The sequence below is a fragment of the Lepidochelys olivacea genome (assembly GCF_965140295.1).
Source record: "Lepidochelys olivacea isolate rLepOli2 genome assembly, chromosome: 3".
Classification (NCBI taxonomy): domain Eukaryota; kingdom Metazoa; phylum Chordata; order Testudines; family Cheloniidae; genus Lepidochelys; species Lepidochelys olivacea.
In genome coordinates this window covers 166,630,001-166,647,500 of record NC_140413.1, presented here as the reverse complement: position 1 = coordinate 166,647,500, position 17,500 = coordinate 166,630,001, and the positions used below count along the sequence as shown (strand labels likewise).

The 17,500-nt window shown below is 43.0% G+C and overlaps 1 protein-coding gene and 1 long non-coding RNA gene across 2 annotated transcripts in view; one reads left to right on the top strand and one right to left on the bottom strand.

Annotated features, from left to right (window-relative positions):
• The window catches only part of LOC311517414, a 234,118-nt gene that overhangs the window by 77,654 nt on the left and 138,964 nt on the right, over positions 1-17,500 (bottom strand). The window lies entirely within an intron of this gene.
• Positions 1-17,500, top strand: part of PROX1 (prospero homeobox 1) — a 53,798-nt gene that overhangs the window by 23,434 nt on the left and 12,864 nt on the right. The window lies entirely within an intron of this gene.

Here is a 17,500-nt window from a genome sequence, read left to right as displayed (position 1 = left end):
TAAGTTTCTCTGCTACAACTTTTTGAAGTTTCCTTTAGGGAAACTTTAAAGAAAGAAGTCATCACTTCCTGCTTTGAAGGCTACATAACAGTCTGATCAAACTCGTGAAAGGTCACCCTCTGTGTCCCCTTCTTTGATTTATAGAAGTGACCTGCATTATTTGTTGTTGTTGTTGTTGTTTTTAAAATTATGGTGTAAAATGATTATTACAAGAAATTGGTATCCATTTATTGTTCTAATGGGTTTGTGGCTTTGATTAAGATTCTTGTTTACATGCCAACCTGGTGGCTCAGCAGCCTATTGTTATCATTAACATGCTGACCCTCTGCAATGCCACTGTAGCATGTTTCTCAGTGCTGATGGTGGCATTTTGCATTGTTCAGCTAGTCAGATGTAATGATGAGTTCAAGAAGAGTGCGGGAGGGGAGGGTGTGGGAGTTCCATTGCCTGGTGATGAAGTATAATGGCAGTGCATTGGTTTTTGCCTGTACCTTTTGCTTGGTACCACGTAACACAAGGGGCCATGTGCCATAGTCGAAGGGACTTTTGTTGGCAAAAGGAGTACAGTCATTGGTCCGAAATCTCTCTTGGGCATTTTCTATACCACCCACTGCCACAGTATCTAAGCGCCGCATCTATAAGTAACTTGAAGAGGTCTTTAACCAAAGGTTTTCTGAGGCCTTTCCCAATCCATTGTGTGTGTAGAGTTTGCAAGGCAAAAGTTTACATGGTAAAGAAGGATGAAGAAAGAGGAGAGAGGAGGGTGTTCCTTGAAAGATTTACCAGTGGTTACGTATGAGAATCATATCCAGACTTATTATTTGTATCGAGGAAGCACCTAGAAGCCCTAATTAGGGAGCAAGGCCCCCTAGCTCACTGTCATACACATAAAAAAGGGGAGTCCCTGCCCCTAAGTGTTCATCTAAGTACATAACGAGATACAACAGAGATGGGAGAAACATAAAGGGACAGTGAGATGAAGTGTCACTAACTTTTTTAATGTTTATTTTCCAATGCTAGTTTAGTTTCTCCTACCTTTTATTGTCAACCATATTTTGGATTGCTGAACACATGAAGACTGAATCGGGTTGCATTGTTTTACAATAGTTTTGCTTATACTTAAGGCCTAAGGAGTTTATTAATGCTTTACAATGTTTTAGTCACAAAGTTAGTTTAAAGTAGTAGTTTTAATGGATATAGTTAACTTTTTTTTTTTGAGAAATATAGAGCTTTTTTAACCAAAGGGAAATTCTCAAATCCTGAGAATGCATGTCTCACATGTAATACAGAGGTAAGTTTTTATATGCACATCCAATGATTGAACTCTCCTCTTCTAAAGATTAGATCTCTGAAAAGGGATCTAGTAATTAAGCAGGAGACAACTAAGAGCCTCTTCAAATGCTCCTTTCCCCAAGCATGTAGGAAAAGACCCTTCATCTATCCATTCTAATATGAATTTCCTAGAACCTCATTTTTGATTTAGAGTTTGTCACACACTAAAGACCCAAAAATGAGCTGATCATTAAACTGCATGGTGCAATCTTCAATGTAGTCTTATAACCTTACCTGATAAGTGCCAAGTCACACCCCCACTAGCTAGAAAGCAAAAAGGACAAGTACTGTAATGCTGAAATTTGATCCAAAGGGATTTAGCAAGCTGAGCATTTGCCATATTTAACATAATCAAAGTTCCTTCCTCATATTTCAGTGATGCTTTCCTGATCTTCTGATATGATTAAAGTCTGATAGTATGCTCTTCTTAAATCACCTATACCGCATTTCCTAACCCTTGATCCTTTATGTGTGAGTTTCACTTTAACACACCCAGACAGACAGGGGAAAAAGTGATAAAACCAGGTGAATTTGGTTCTTCATCCCAAACTGTGCCACAAATTTGCTCAGGGAACTCTGATACTGTGTTCCCTTCATAGTGCATTGGAAGTGTCCGCTTTTAGCAAAGTCAAATAAGATGCTTAACAAGCTACACGTCCTATCATTTTAGCTTTGCCATTGTAGCCTTGTGGCTCAGCGCCAGAGATAGATACAACACCTCCAGCAGGATACAATGACTGACTTTTTTTTTTTTTTAATGTTGAATGGATTTGTTTCTGTATTTGTTTTGTCCTGTAAGGTCAATTGAAACAGAACATGCAGTAAGTATAGCTGTGCAGGGAAATTCAGACTGATAGAAAAATGGCAAATGTGATTTCTTCAGTAAAGGGTGATTTCTTCTTTGCCTGGGGCAGTTTTTTTTACAAATGAAAAACAGTTCATCCTTCTTCCCTAAACCATAATGTTTATATTGCAGTGTAGGTGGAGCAGAAGGTCAGAAAGAGATGACAGCTTTCTGAGCCACTCCATATCTATGGTATTTCTAGGGAGCCCAGCACAATGATATCTGACTGCTGAATACAGTCACTAAGATTCATGTACAGTTCCCCATATAGATTCCATTCCACTTTTTTTAAAAAAAGGAACTTCTCCTAACTCCCCTTCAAAATCCACACCTATAAGATCACCAGAGCTCATTGTTACAACCATAGTGGGACACTGGTAGGCAAGGAAGATTACCAAGCCATTGGTGTAAAAGTGGCAAAAAGTTGAAACACAACTTGGTTTAAAATAGGCAAAGAATGTTGGCCTTCAGATGACACCTGGATTTCAGCTCCTCCATGGCTCTCACTCCTCCTTCATTCCTGCTTACTTGTATAATTTTCCTTTTTTTTATATTTTTCTCATATATTAAAGGAATTATAGTCTCCCTAGGACTCTGCATTCTCACTTCCCTTCAGGAGGCTGAGACTGACCCATTCTCAGTTCTGAAATTTCAGGTTATGTCTACACTGAAAAGTAAGCTTGGGTTTAGTGGGACTCAAGTCAGCTGACCCATGTTAGGGAACCCTGTGCATCTGCATTGTATTTAACCCTATTTTATGACTTTTCTATCCCATGCTTGAAAGTATTGGCGACCATAATGAAGTACACAGACCTGAGTCAAAGTAACTATATCCCAGAGTTCCTAGCACCCTCTTCCCCCCAAAATGTAGCCGCTGTAGCCGTAGGACAGTCGTGCATTGTGGGAGAACTTTACTGCCCACCCTGCATGTTACCAGGAAGCAGCTTGCTTTGCAGATTGCTTGATCGGTTCAGTCTCCATTGCAAACCCTGGAAGCTCTCTGATAGGGTACTTGCAGATTGGTGATCAGAAGAGAATGGGTTAATGCGGACCTGAGCCAGTGCTGTTTGCAAAGGGGGGTTGCTTCTGCTTTCAGTAGAGTGGATTACAGATTTTGGGATAGAGAGGACTAGCAAAATTGTCCCATGGAATGGTGGGATGCTTCCGGCTGACTCCCAGGACCCAAGTCTACACTGCAAAGCAGTAGGGCTCAGCCTCTGGGTCCTGGCTTACCTCGAGCTCAGACCCTCCAGCCTTGCAGAGTCCTGGGACCCTGGGTCCAAACTCAGGGTTAGCGCAGTTGCAATGTAGATGCAAGGGGTGGGGTAGGTCTGAGCCTGGGATTAAGCACAGGCTTACACTGCAGTGGAGACATACCCGGAGAGACCTCTCCCCTAACATTAGGTATTCTGGTTGTTGCCCTTCCACCTACATCTTACTTTTTCTAAGACATCCTGTGTGTAGCAAGCAAATAAACACCAAAATGAGCTGTTGCAAACTGTTTCTCTGAGCTCTGCTTGCATATTGTTTCACAGCAATTCACCTAGTCTTGCAGAGGTACATATGCAAGTTGATCATAATAGTGAAACTTCTGCTAAGTTGCATTATTTTTGTGAATAAACTATATGTAATACTTCTACAATGAAGGATGAAGTGACAAATGCCTTTTTTGCACAGCATTGGTTATGGTGTATTTATATGTAGGAGTCTGCAAAGTACAATGGTCTGTTTAGAAACTGAAAAAGCTGGTTAAGAGGTTCACTTTCTGTGTAAAAATGGTATGAAGTCAGGGAAAACCTAATGAATACCCTGATGTTGCAAAGACACACTTGCTTAACTGCTGACACTGTACATTAATCCCATTGGGTATGTATACGCTGCAATAAAACCTCTGCGATTGGCCTGGGTCAGCTGACTCAGGCTTGTGGGGCCTGGGCTGCAGGGCTATAAAATTGCAGTGTAGACCCCTGAGCTCAAGGACCTTCCCTACTCATGGGGTCCCAGAGCCTGGGCTCCAGCCCAAGCCCGGGCATGTACTCTGAGATTTTATAGCCCGACAGCCTGAGCCACGTGAGTCTGAGTCAGCTGACCTGGGCCAGTCGTGGGTGTTTTATTGCAGTACAGACATACACAGTGAAATCAATGGGAGTTTGTTTTTGTTTGTTTACAAAAAAAATAAGAAAACACATATCTAAGTGTAACGTTGACAGACCCCAGTGAGTGGGATCGAACTGGGGAGCTCTGGAGTTCAGTGCTTGAGCCTCTACCACATGAGTTAAAAGCCAACTGGCTGTTAGCTAAGGCTGTAGAGCAGACTCATTCATCTCTCTCTCTAAGTGGTCTCGGTGCCACTAGATGGGACAGAACACCACACCCAGAAGGTGTGTGGGTTACATAAGCATCAGAAGAACAATTCAGAGAAATGCCAGTGGCCCAAATTTTCCAAAGCGACTAGTGATTTTTGGGTGCCTCAGTTTTTGGGTGCTCAACTGGAGATACCTTAAAGGGCCCTGATTTTCCAAAAGTGCTGTCCTACCCATACTCTGAACATCAGGCCTATTTAAAGCATCTCCAAATGGGCACCCTAAATAAATAGCAATTTTTGAAACTCCTGGATACTAACATTCTCATTTTAGAAGTCTATATTCTTTCCTACTTGCATGAGCATGACTCTTCTTGACCTCAATTGATGTGCATCAAAGGGGCAATTAAACCTTTAATGTCTGATTCTCATTTACACTAAGGTAATTTTACAGTGTTTTTGCAATCTTGTAGGGGCTTTAAAGCAAGATTTATACCCTCTTTAAGGCTCCTGTACACAATTAGGGCAATGTAAAGTGGCCCTAGTATAAGTGGAAAGCAGGCGCTATTATTTGCAAACTTCTAGCTTGCCCCTTCATCTATTTGAGATGCTGCACAGAGGCAACCTGGACCTTTCTAAGGTGTTACCAGAAGCAAGTGACAACAGTCTTCTTTACATATTACTCTCCCCTGGCTTTCTATTCAACTTTAAACCTCCTTACTCAGCAGTTATAGCATACCAGGACCTTTCTCAAAAGAAAGAAAAAGGCAGAGGACTTATTCCTTATGATATACAACAAGAGAATAGAAAACTTATTTTGCAGTTTGTGAATAACAAGTATTGTAGGAAAGGTTTATTATTGTCATAATTCCTTTCAAGGAAAATTGGAGCACACGTATTTAGAGAGATTCCCCCCGCCCCTCACAAAAAGAGAAATTTCATTAGACATACTGGTCTCTTAATTGTTTTCATTGACGTCCCAGGGCTTTTTTGTTTAAAAAGAAGAATCTTTTGTGAAAGAATTCTATTTCCCTTGCCACTTTCACAGGAGATGAAATTTATTTGTAAATTAAGTGACAAAATTCATGTGCCTATAGAATGTGCAAGCATTGTACGTACCATTTAGTTGCTACTCGTTAATCCGCTTCTTGTTGAGTTGAATTGCAAACTACAACTTGAAGGGAAACTTGAAGAGAGAAATCACCAAGCTTGGAGACGAAAACTCTATCTCACAACTACACTTCAATTTTATATTTATCTCCTTTAGGATCAAGATATTCATTGGTATAATGAGGCTGGCCCATTGATTTTTTTATCTGTTGTTTTTTTTTAAACGTCATTACATTTTAGCTCCCTCTGCCTTTTTGTCATTGGGTTACATTTAAGCACAGCAAGATCAACTTTAAACCTCCTTACTCAACAGCTTTATTAGTTATAACATACCGTGACCTTTCTCGACATTCTTAAAGAAAAAGATACAGTGTAATGTCACTTTACTTTGCTTATTGTTCTTTGTTGAGATGAACAAAGCATTTTCTACAGTGGCTATAGCACATAATTATACAGCTTTCAATAGCGGTGTCTTGGCACATATCAAAGTTCAGAAGAGCCTTTAGAAAAAAAAAGATGTTTTGTGACAGCCTAGGGAGGGTCTCATCTTTCCTTCAGAAAATAGTTCAAGGCTCTTCTGTCAAGCTTCCCTACTTAGAGCTTTTTCTCCTCCTGCTTCATAAAGTTTAAAGGGGATTCAGTGGAGTTCTATGATCTATTTCCTTTGAAAGATTGTTCCTTTGCACAGAGAAGTCCTTTGACTTCAAGAGTTCACAGATTCATGTCTTTAGGTATCATATGTCTGACCTTATCAGTTACTCTATTTAATGTAGCAGAAAAAGTTTCAACTCTTTGTGTTTGTCTGTTTTGCCTCTGTGAAATGATTTGGTGAAAAGACCATCCTTTTTAACACACCACTGAGCGGCCGTTTCTGACTGTAACCTACCCTGTGGCTCTTCTAAAAAAAAAATTGTCCTTGTGTTTTGTGTATGGATGATTTCACAGTGAGAATAGAATTATACAAGGACAGCCACACATTTAAAAAAAAAATCTTTTGCTCTTTTTTTCCTAAATGATCTATTGGCTATTTTGGTGGCTGCTACTCTGGTTCCCCAACAGGCACAACCATTTAACAAACACAGAGATAGCGGCTGGAGTGCTGGGCCAGCAGTAGGTTTTCCCTTGCTCCGACCTACCCCAAAGGCCTTCATAATTAATTGTCCTTCAGAGATGAGGAAAGTTCAGAGACAGCGTGTGTAGCGATGTCTATTGTCTGACATTCAGTTCTCCTTCCCTCAGCTCTTTTTCTTCATTCCACAAAGGGTTATCAATAGGAGCAGAGAGCAAGCTCTCTTCTAACAGCTGCTGGTGATGGTTGTATCTTTCTGTGGAACATATTGTATTCAGCCGTCTATGGATTAAATGGCTGAAAAAGTTCTAACAATCTTTTCAAACTAGCATGTTTATTTCATCTAGATTACACAGCTATTTAGTTAATTAAAAACTTCTTCAGACCCTCTTATTTTTTTCTTTGAATGGAAGATTAAAAAATTATCATCAAATAATTCCGGGGAAATTTTGGTCAATACCTGAAAAATTTTCTCTCCATATCAGCTTTGATCAATTTCCTCCTCCCCTGCCCAAAACAAGCATTGATTTTTTGAGAGGGGAGAAGGATGCTTAATGGAATATCCATAAAAGAAAACATTGGTGTAAGTGCCAACAGAAACAAACACTTGTCCATTTAAAAAAAACAAAAAACCTATTACAATGCCAATAACTTCAAAGTGCAAAGAAGCTGGAGTTTTCTTAACAGATTATTAATATTGTTGCCCCTTCTGTGATTAAATTAGAATCCTCTGTGGCATAATTATTAAACTTCATATACAACAGAACAAAATTACATACATGCCTCTTTGTTTTCCCTAATGATATGCTAAACAAAGATATGGTGCAGTTAGCAGATATGCGAGAAGTACGGTCAAATTAAAGCTGTTTATTAACAATCGTTACGTTACTGTTCCAGTTAATAGGGTGAAGCCAAAAAAGACAAATACAATCATTCTTCTGCTGAACAGTTTAACTAGCAAATTAGGGAGGTTTTTAATTTACAGAAATAGTAGCGATGCTCTTCATAGACATAACTGTATGAGTTAAAGAAGAATAACCTCATCAAAATATTTTCTGGGCTCCATGGCACTTTTTTCATGTTAAGGAGACCTACAGAGCAACCAAAATCAATTATTATACTGATTAAGTTGTGCAATGCAGTTTGCAACAGGTTTTCTGTATTTAAGAAGAAACTGCATATGAGGTACACACAGCTAATACAGTAATGCAAAAACGGTCATAAAAAATTAAAGTTATTCTTATGAATCTTTCATTAGAAGCGATGAAAAGGGACACTGGTGAAGCCAGTTCTTTGTTCTGAGCTACTCTGATAGGGGCTGATCCTGCAAACAGTCCTGCACTTTAGGAGCTTTACGCATATGAGAAGACCCTTAGCTCTTTGAGTAAAGCTACTCTTGTTGATAATTGTTTGCCAGATTGGGTCCTTAGATTGCTTCCCAGTGTTGTTTCACTTTCTCAAACAGATGTTTAAAAATTGACAAAAGTAACAAAAAAAATTGACAAAAAAACCACCCACACAACCAGACATCTGTACCAAGGCAAGCACCTTATGCAGAAAGAGCTGTTAGGTGTTTTAAGGCTACTTGAAGCTTTTCAGATTACTCCCCACTGCAATAACATGTTAAGTACTGAATTGCCCTTAGAACTATTTTATTCCTGATCAATAAAATAATAATCTTGTGTTTTAATGTGCAAAATATTGTGCTTTTGCTTTTCTAGCTTCGTTCATGGAGGGTGATGAACCAAAATATATACCTCTCCTTGTTTGAGTTTGTAACATTATTTTGGGGGAAAGCCAGAGATAGTTCCAGCTCTGTTTTTTACAATTATTTACTGATACCCCCTTCTTTTTGTCCTTTCCTTCTCTTCCTCCCCCCTCCCAAAATTGGCAAACTCTTCAGACTCCTACTGCCATTTCATTTTGCATTCAACAAGGGGTATGGGGAATTGAAACGTCAACTGGAGACTGAGAAAAGCTCCAATTTATAGTGCTTTAGCCTTGCACAATTCAAGATTTCTTTTGGTAGCTGCACACATTATACCCCACATCACTCAACTCTCTTGGGGTGGTGGCAGTAGTGAGGAACGGCTATTTCTTCCTCTGTGTGTACTACAGGCCTCTAAAGACTCTTATTTATTCTCTCCCATGTCACCTTGTGTACAGTCTGGTCTGTGACACTGATGGTGATTATGTCATTATTTTGCTCTGGGGGCTTTGGCACATCTGCAGAGCTGATGCACATCTTCTTTGTTACGCTGGCATACGTCCCATATCACAAATGCTTCATTAGCCTTACTGCCTGCCTCCTTGCCAGACAAGAATGCCCAAAACCAGGCTTCTTTTTTGCTCTGTTCTTTTGTGTCTATGATGAGCCTTTATTCATCTTCCTAGTTCTTCCCTGTTTTCCATTTTCCTAGGTGAAACTAAAGTCTATATATCCTCATTTCTTCCAGATCATCCTAGTTTGTAATCCCTTTCAGCCCAAACTGATCCCTCACAACCTTTATGACTTTTCATTCATCCCTGCATATAAGTAGACTAGAAACATTTCAAACTCGCAGTTACGGGGAGGAACCAATTAATTGTGTGTTAGGTCTAGATGTACATTCCTACTATTGGTATCAGGTAATAGTTATGTCACACGATTTTTCTCCAGTCTTTTTTACATTACATGTTAACTATGTTTCATTCAAAACTTTTTGGAAAGTAGTGTTGAATTGTGAACAGGGAACGATTCTTGCAATCACTGTCTAACTGATGGAGGATTCCTAAATGCAAAGTGTGTTCTTACCACAGCTTCATATTAAAGAATTTCGCATGTTCTATACTTCATGATTATAAAAACCAAGGCAACCATTTTCTCCTCGAAACTTTATCGGAGCTGTTCTACACAAATCACATAACAGAGTGGATAGTGCTGCTTTTAAGAAGGTGGATTAGCTACTCCGTTATAACCATTCATTTTCCTGGGTTTAACTCACTCACATCATATTTAAACTTGGGGTGAGATCTTCAGCTGGTGTAAATTAGCTCCAAAAGTCAATGGAGCTACATTGATCCATGCCAGCTGAGAATCTGGCCTTATGTAATATTAGTGTCAACTCAGATGAAGTTTTCAGTTTTTAAACAAATATTAATTTATAGAACTCTTTTTTACAGTTTTAGAAGACTAAAAATTAAATATAGACCTAGCTTTGGAGGCTCTCGCTCTTTATCTGTAATGTATGTTAACACTCCCCTGCATATACACAGCGAGAGACTCACACAGCTAATACATTTTCACTGAGTTGCACGCGGCTATACCTAGGGCCCTACCAAATTCACAGCCATGAAAAATGCGTCACAGACCGTGAAATCTGGTCTCCCCCATGAAATCTGGTCTCTTGAGTGCTTTTCCCATATACTATACAGATTTAACAGGGGAGACCAGTGTTTCTCAAGTTGGGGGTCCTGACCCAAAAGGGAGTTGCGGGGGGGTTGCAAGGTTATTTTAGAGAGTCACGGTATTGCCACCCTTACTTCTGCACTGCCTTCAGAGCTGGGTGGCTATTGGCCAGGTGCCCAGCTCTGAAGGCAGCGCCTCACCACGAGCAGCACAGAAGTAAGGGTGGCAATACCCTACCATGCCATCCTGTGCTGCCTTCAGAGCTGGGCAGCCGGAGAGTGGCGGCTGGTGGCCAGGCGCCCAGTTCTGAAGGCAGTCCCCCACCAGCAGCAGTGCAGAAGGAAGGGTGGTAATACCAGACCAGGCCATCCTTCCTTCTGCGCTGCTGCTGGCAGTGGCTCTGCCTTCAGAGCTGGGCTCCCGGCCAGCAGCCGCCGCTCTCCAGCTGCCCAGCTCTGAAGGCAGCAGTGCAGAAGTCAAGGTAGCCGTACTGCAACCCCCCCCCTACAATAACCTTGCGAACCCTGCCCCCCCAGCTCCTTTTTGGGACAGGATCCCTACAATTACAACACCATGAAATTTCAGATTTAAATCACTGAAATCATGAAATTTACAATCTTTAAAATCCTATGGCGGTGAAATTGACCAAAATCCATGAATTTGGTAGGGCCCTTGTTATAACTGTATGACTCCCTTTGACTTTAATGCATGCTCCTCCCCTGTAGGTCTTTGAACTGTTATCCCTAAGTGTGTCAAGTATTTAATGGCATCACTAGTTTGTGAAATGGCACTGTGGTGCATTTGGGAAATAGCAAAACTAATCATTCAGCACGGCTAATTTCTATAACTTTTGAAAACCACGAGCGCGACTCTGCATCATCATAAACGACGTCAACACCTCCCTCTGACACATCTGCCCTCTGTGCCCCCTGCCCTGTTACAAAGCACATGCCAGGCATGGTTGAGATGGTAAAGCAACAGCGTTGCAAGTTTATTGTGACTCCATTCTTATGTCATCATAGTATGAGATCATCATAGCACCATTATTTCAAGCAATATCCTGTATGGACACGATTCCCTCTAGTTATAGGTCCATGGGTCCCCGCCCATTATGAGGCCATGAGGAGGTGATTGCTGGGCAAAACCATTATCAATGATGTCCATGAAAGGCCCGTACCATGTGCCAGTACAAGAAATAATAGAGCCTATAAAAATGAAGCCATAGTACGTTGATATAATATTAAAGCGGCAACATTTCCCTACAAGATTAAGAAAAACAACACTAAGGCTATCACCGCAGCTGGAGAATCAGGTATCTAGGTGCTTACGTGGGCCCCATCACTATAGTACCTGAGCACCTGCCAAGTATTTAATAAGAGGAAGAACAATCTCTCTCTCTTCCTTGCCAGCTTGTACGAGGACTAGCTCAATTAGCATGTGTGTGTGAGAGAGAGAAAGGCACTATTGGAAGAGCTTACTGAGAGAAAGCGAAGTTAAACAGATAAGTTTTCCATTTCGTTCTGAACAGTGTGAGGTACACGGTCATTCTTAGCTCCTGGGGGAGTCCGTTCCCTTGGTGAGGACCAGCTTATTATAAAAGTTCCACCTCCTGAACTCATGAGCCTCCCCTAGGGGTGGATATTTAAAAGGTCCCAATGTAAACAGAGCTGTCATGATGGTCTCTCAGGTAGCTAAGGCCAGACCAGTGGAGGAGTTTGACCTTGAACTCAATTCTGTATTTAATAGGGAACCAGTGTACAGAGCAGAGGACCAGGGCAGTATGCGTTGCCAAGCAGACAGACTGCTGCATTGATCAGGACTTGCAGGAGAATGATGACTTAGACATGTGAATGGATTTAAAGCAGCAGGTCACAACTTTATTAACTTTAATATTAAATGAGAGGCTTTTAACTAGCAGGCATCAGTTGGGCCTTGGTGGGGAGGCATTGAGTGGCCTCAGGCCATGGAACCAAGCAATATGGGCTGCTTGTCTTAGCCAAACCCCTGCTATTCAGTTCCCTTTTCAGCCCAATGCAGAATCCCATCGCCTTCCTCCTGCAAGGAGCAATGAGGGGACAGATGAGGGGAAGCTCAGTCTGTGAAGACTTCAGACCTCCTCTCGCCTCACAGATTCACCAATCCCTGGGCCATGTGCTTGCGTTTACCTGAGGAGCTGTCTCCTTAAAGCTTCTTATCTGCATTGGGCACCAGTCACAAGTTGCAATAACATTTATTACTCCCAGCCTCTTTTATTTATTTATTTTGAAGTGTCGCCTCCCTTGTCTTTATCCCCCCACCAGCTCTCCAGGGTGCTGTGAGGAAGGTGGAAAAAGCCACCAATACCCTGCCAGTCTTGCCCAGCAAGAAAATATTCCTTTCTGACCCCAAATATCTTAGACCTACAGCAAGCCCTGGAAACCCAGCTTGGACAACTGCACCACCTACAGGGCAGAGTGGCTGGGGCAGCTTTCCGCAGCAAGCCTGGCTGCTGGGTGCACAGGAATGCTTGAACACATGGGTTCACTGGAGCCAATCAGCTTCCTCCCCTTCTCCCCCCTTCATCCCCCGTTCCCAACTGTTCAATGGTGTCATGGGGAGGTGAAGCTCTGCTTCACTCCCCCTACCCAGGCATGGCCCCCACCCGTATTCTGAGCAAGGACACAGGCACATTTTCCTTCCACTCCAGACATTCCCCTGCCCAGCTGATTACAGACCACCTGCCCCCAAACCCCACATACTAAGACAAAAAAGGGCCATTTCAGGGTCTGGGATTTAATTCCTAGATAGACCAAAGGAAAAACAGATTACAAATATTTTCTCTTTTTTCTGGGCAGAACTGCCAGGAGTGCCTATATTAGGGTTTTATGCCATGTAATATGTACTCTGTAAATGGAGGGATATAAACATTTGATGTGTTACTGCAGTGTTAAAGATCCATCCACTAAGCCAAATACTGGCCAGCGTAGTGACAGTAGGGTACCCACACTACAAAGAGGTGTACCTATTACACATGCTGCAAAAGCACTTTCAACTGTGCACTCTGATTTTATCCACCAGCTCCCGCAGCAGAATTCCCCTGTGCATGGTAATAGATCTGTGCAGGGGCCTGTTATTGGCGAAAGAGGCACATGTTCTTCTGCATCCAGGCCCTGTCACCTGCCCTCTCTGTCCCAGCACAAAACACTCCTGTGTTGCTACTGTCCCAGAAAACCTGTGAGCGGCCTATTTGCAGCTACTGCAAGGGAGCCTGAATTGAGTGTTCAGCCTCAACCTCATATTCACTCTTCTGGGCACAGGTGTCCAGTACCTGTCAGAAGTTGGCAGCATGGTATATAACATTGCCCAGCATTGTAGGCGATCCCGCTGAAATAAGATCATGTTTAGTCACAATGGGGCTGAGCTAAAGGGGCAGTAAGTCAGAACAGTCGTGGATTTATTGGTTTTATTTCTCATTCAAGGGGAGGTTAACGCAGCTTTGTGCGTGTAAAAGTAACCACGCATATACTTTTTCCTTTTACTCCCCAACATATATTAAGCCCCAAAACATCTTAAACTATAGGAATTCATTAGTGATTTTTCCTTACTATTACAGTGCTATTAATGATGCAGTAGGTAAAGAGCTATCCATTGTAAATCCCTATACTCGCATACTTCTAACTCATCAGGAAAACCAATGAAAAATTCTCCAGAATGCAACTTGATAGCCTGGAAGTAAAATGTTTTAGAGATGTTGGTCGGGAGGAGCAGGGAGAGGGAAGGAATTTGCATATTTTAAGAGGTGAGAGATCAAAATCATTGTAATTTAAGATCCTCTTTTGTCTGTTTGAAACTTCAGTATTTTTTTATGTTTAAAATGTTTGCAGCACACCATGGCATGACTGCATTTCAGTGGGGGTGGGTAAAGTATTCCTCTGTCTCATGAGTTCTCAACTGGGGGAGAAGATTCCCAGGGTGGGGGTCGGAAATAGATGTCAGGGGGTCAGGACTACCCTGCCTTTCCCACATTGCTAAATGGGAATCAGGTCCCAAATAGATCCGTTCTAGATGGAAGGGATGTTGCATTATAGAATAGCTGCTCTATCCATCCATCCATGGCATGTGAAATGTACATATCAGTTTCATATCTGTGTGCTATGTATTGTATCCCTATGTGGAGTCTGTAAAGTACTTTGGACTCCTATGTGAAAAAGCTTCATTTAAATGTAAGTGATTAAATCTAGTGTATTCCACAGTATCCATTTTCACTGCACCACCACTTTTGCTTCTCTGATGTTATCAGACATCTCAGCACTCCCTCTGTCCCTTCCCTTCCTTGTGAGAGCAAGGCTTTCTTTCCCCTGCTATACGCTGTGGTGGAGGCATCAGGATTACTAATAGCATCGTGGTCCAGGTTTAATGCCTCAACACCTTTGCATGGGAGTGGGGGAGGGGTTTGAGCCTCACTTCAGCCAGGCATTTTAAAACGATTTTAGGGCTGTGCGTTAAAGGGTTTGGTCAGGTTTGTGTTTTATTGATAGTTTGTTCGGAAGGAATACAAATGCAGCAGTAAGCAACAAAATTTTAAAAAAAAAACCCTGAGTCTCCATAATTTTTCTTTTTCAAACCCTTACAAACTTGGAGCTAGAACTCTTTGCTTCTCTGTAATAGCAGCTGGGGCACTGATCACTAGCGTCAGCATTCCAGCATTAATTCTGCCCCTTCAACACCACTACACTACAGGAGCCCCTGTGATGCTGGCATGAGGGTCACGGTGCTGGGGAGGGTGACCACATTGAAATCACTGCGATATATGCCCCAAATGAGTCTCCCAGCTGGAGAGGAACACAGTGCCCACAAATGTGGAGTGTTTCTAGATCGCTGTGGCTGTTTCCCACCACTAGCTAGGTGCCCTCAGTGCTAGAAGGAAGCATACACTGGGATTCTAGTCCAGGGATTCTCAAACTTCATTGCATCGTGACCCCCTTCTGACAACAAACATTACTACATGACCCTGGGGGGGACGGGGACTGAAGCCTGAGCCCACCCACGCCCTGCTGCCCAATGTGGAGGGACCAAAGCCCAAGCCCCACTGCCCCTGGTCACGGGAGGGAAGCCTAAGGGCTTCAGCCCCAGCCAGGGGGCCTGTAACCTGAGCTCTGCCTCCCAAGGCTGAAACCCAAGGGTTTCAGCTTCAGCCCCAGGCAATGCGGCTCTGGGCCCCCGCAAGTCTAAGCCAGCCTTGGCAACCCCATTAAAACAGGGTCACCACCCACTTTGGGGTCCCGACCCACAGTTTGAGAACCCCTGTTCTAGTCCCTTTTCACATCTCGATAAGCGAATGAATTATTACCATTGCTGATCTACAGAAACACTTACACTGAAAGTCCTGCAGGCGCAAATTTGAGAGAGACTCAAAGACTGAAGGCAATGCTAGTGTGGATTCCAGACTGCCATGAGGTACCCCGTGCCGCCTCCAGTGAAGAAGTGACTGAGATTAGTGCCGAGCTCTCCACCCTTATCTGAGAAAAGGAGACGACTGGGGGAAATGATGTGCCCAATAATTTAAGTATTATTCATTTGTATTTTTAAAATAAAAATGCCCTTTCCAAATATCTCCCGCTCCTCATAAATGATAATGGAATCAACATTAGCCTTTCCATGGCCTGAGCCAACCTGTTTTTTTCCTAAGAGGGGTCCAGAATGTTCAGCCAATTGAGTGATCTAATTAGCTGAAAATTGTTAATTTCCTTTACCTTATAAAGCACCTAACGCAGAAACTGTTAAATAATGTTAAGTGTCAGACTTAAACTGAGAACACTGGGCCATATGCTGCCCCAGCTTGCACGCCAAAAAGTGTAGCAACTTACTCCAAAACCTGCCTCCAAATTCTCTGTGTAAGCCAATGCCTCCTGCTTGGTATGCTGCCACACCAACTCACAGCACAAAGATGGGCCCACGCAGCCGTTCTACTTCCTCCAGAAAAGAGGGTGGTGGTTTGAAAAATGTAGGAGGAGTCGGGGCAAAGGCAATGCACTCCACCAGCTACTCTGGAAAAACAAGAAAACCGATAGCAAAGGAGCACTGCTTTGAGCAGCATTCACCTGGTAGTGACAGAAATCTACACTTTACAGCTACAAACTGTACGAGGCCAGTTCTTGTTCCCTGCACTGCAGAGGGCATGCTTTGTGGATAGATCTGCCCCAGTCTATTCAGAAAGGTAGGGTCTGCCTCCATGGCACCATGCAGCTTGTCCTATTAGGGGTCCCTCTGCAGCCCCAGGGAACCACAAATAGGGAGGGGCTGGTGAAGGTAGCTACAATCTCCCCTCCATCCTGCCTAAAAATTCATGCAACCTAAGGCAGCATTAACTTTTGGTTGACCCCCATCTTTGCAGTGGCTCAGGGGTATTCCAGATAGAGCTGCAGGCGAGTGGATTGGAAAGGAGTAGGGAGTCCGAAACTCAGCATGGAGGAGACAGCGGAAACACAGGATTTGGCTGCCAAACCGGCCGCCTGGCACTGTTGTTGGGGGCAGTGGAATGGAGGAAATGTGGCCAAATGCTGCAGCAAGGGGAGCCTCATCGTTTTCACTCAGCACCTTCTTCCTCAGGAGCTTGAGGAGTCCGGTTATTTTGTATTTGTATTGTGGGGCCCATTGTGCTAGGTGCTGTACACACACCTATAAGAAAGACAAAACAATCAGTCATACAACCCATTCCAGTCCCAAAGAGCAGAGAGAGTGAGAATGCAATGAGAGAGAATAGGTGGGCAAACCAGACAAGTGTGGGCATATAGTACAAGCAACACAAGCCTCTTTGTTTGCTATAACAAGCAGCGGCGGCGGCAACCCAGTAAGATCCGGTCCAAGAATCTCACTGGATGCATAAGCACACAGGGGTGCCATCTGCAAAGGGTGGGACATGCGGGCTTTATCTCTGACTGCAAGGGGCTCGGAAGAATTGATTGGCCATTTCCACACTCGGTGGCAGATTCAGCCACGTGAGTAGCAGCCATGTCGTACGTGATGGGTGGGGAGTCACACTTAAAAAGCTGTTTCCTTTGGAACTGTGCACACCCAGAGTACTCCCTCGACGGCAGACTCTTAATCCTGGAGAGGGTCTAATAGATACCGTTTACACCTTCTCTTTGGGTTAAGAAGCTCCCTGTGGAGCCCCTCACTGCTGCCACTGTATAGATCATCCAACTCGAGACGTTAGCCAGCTTCCCGCTCACCTCCTCTAACCTGTTTACCTCCCATTAGCGTGGCCTTGGGGGGGTGCAGCTCTGCAACATGAGCAGCTTTCACCAGCTGAAGACCTCTGATCCCAAGTCCACTAGAGATTTTGGCTTTTCTATTTGGCAAAACGACTTGTTGCTCACCAGGTCGGCATGAATAAAGATATTTTTTAAATCCGTAAAGTCCTGCTACTGAAAAAAAAACAACCCACTGCTGTCTTTCTGGATAATTTAACCTCTC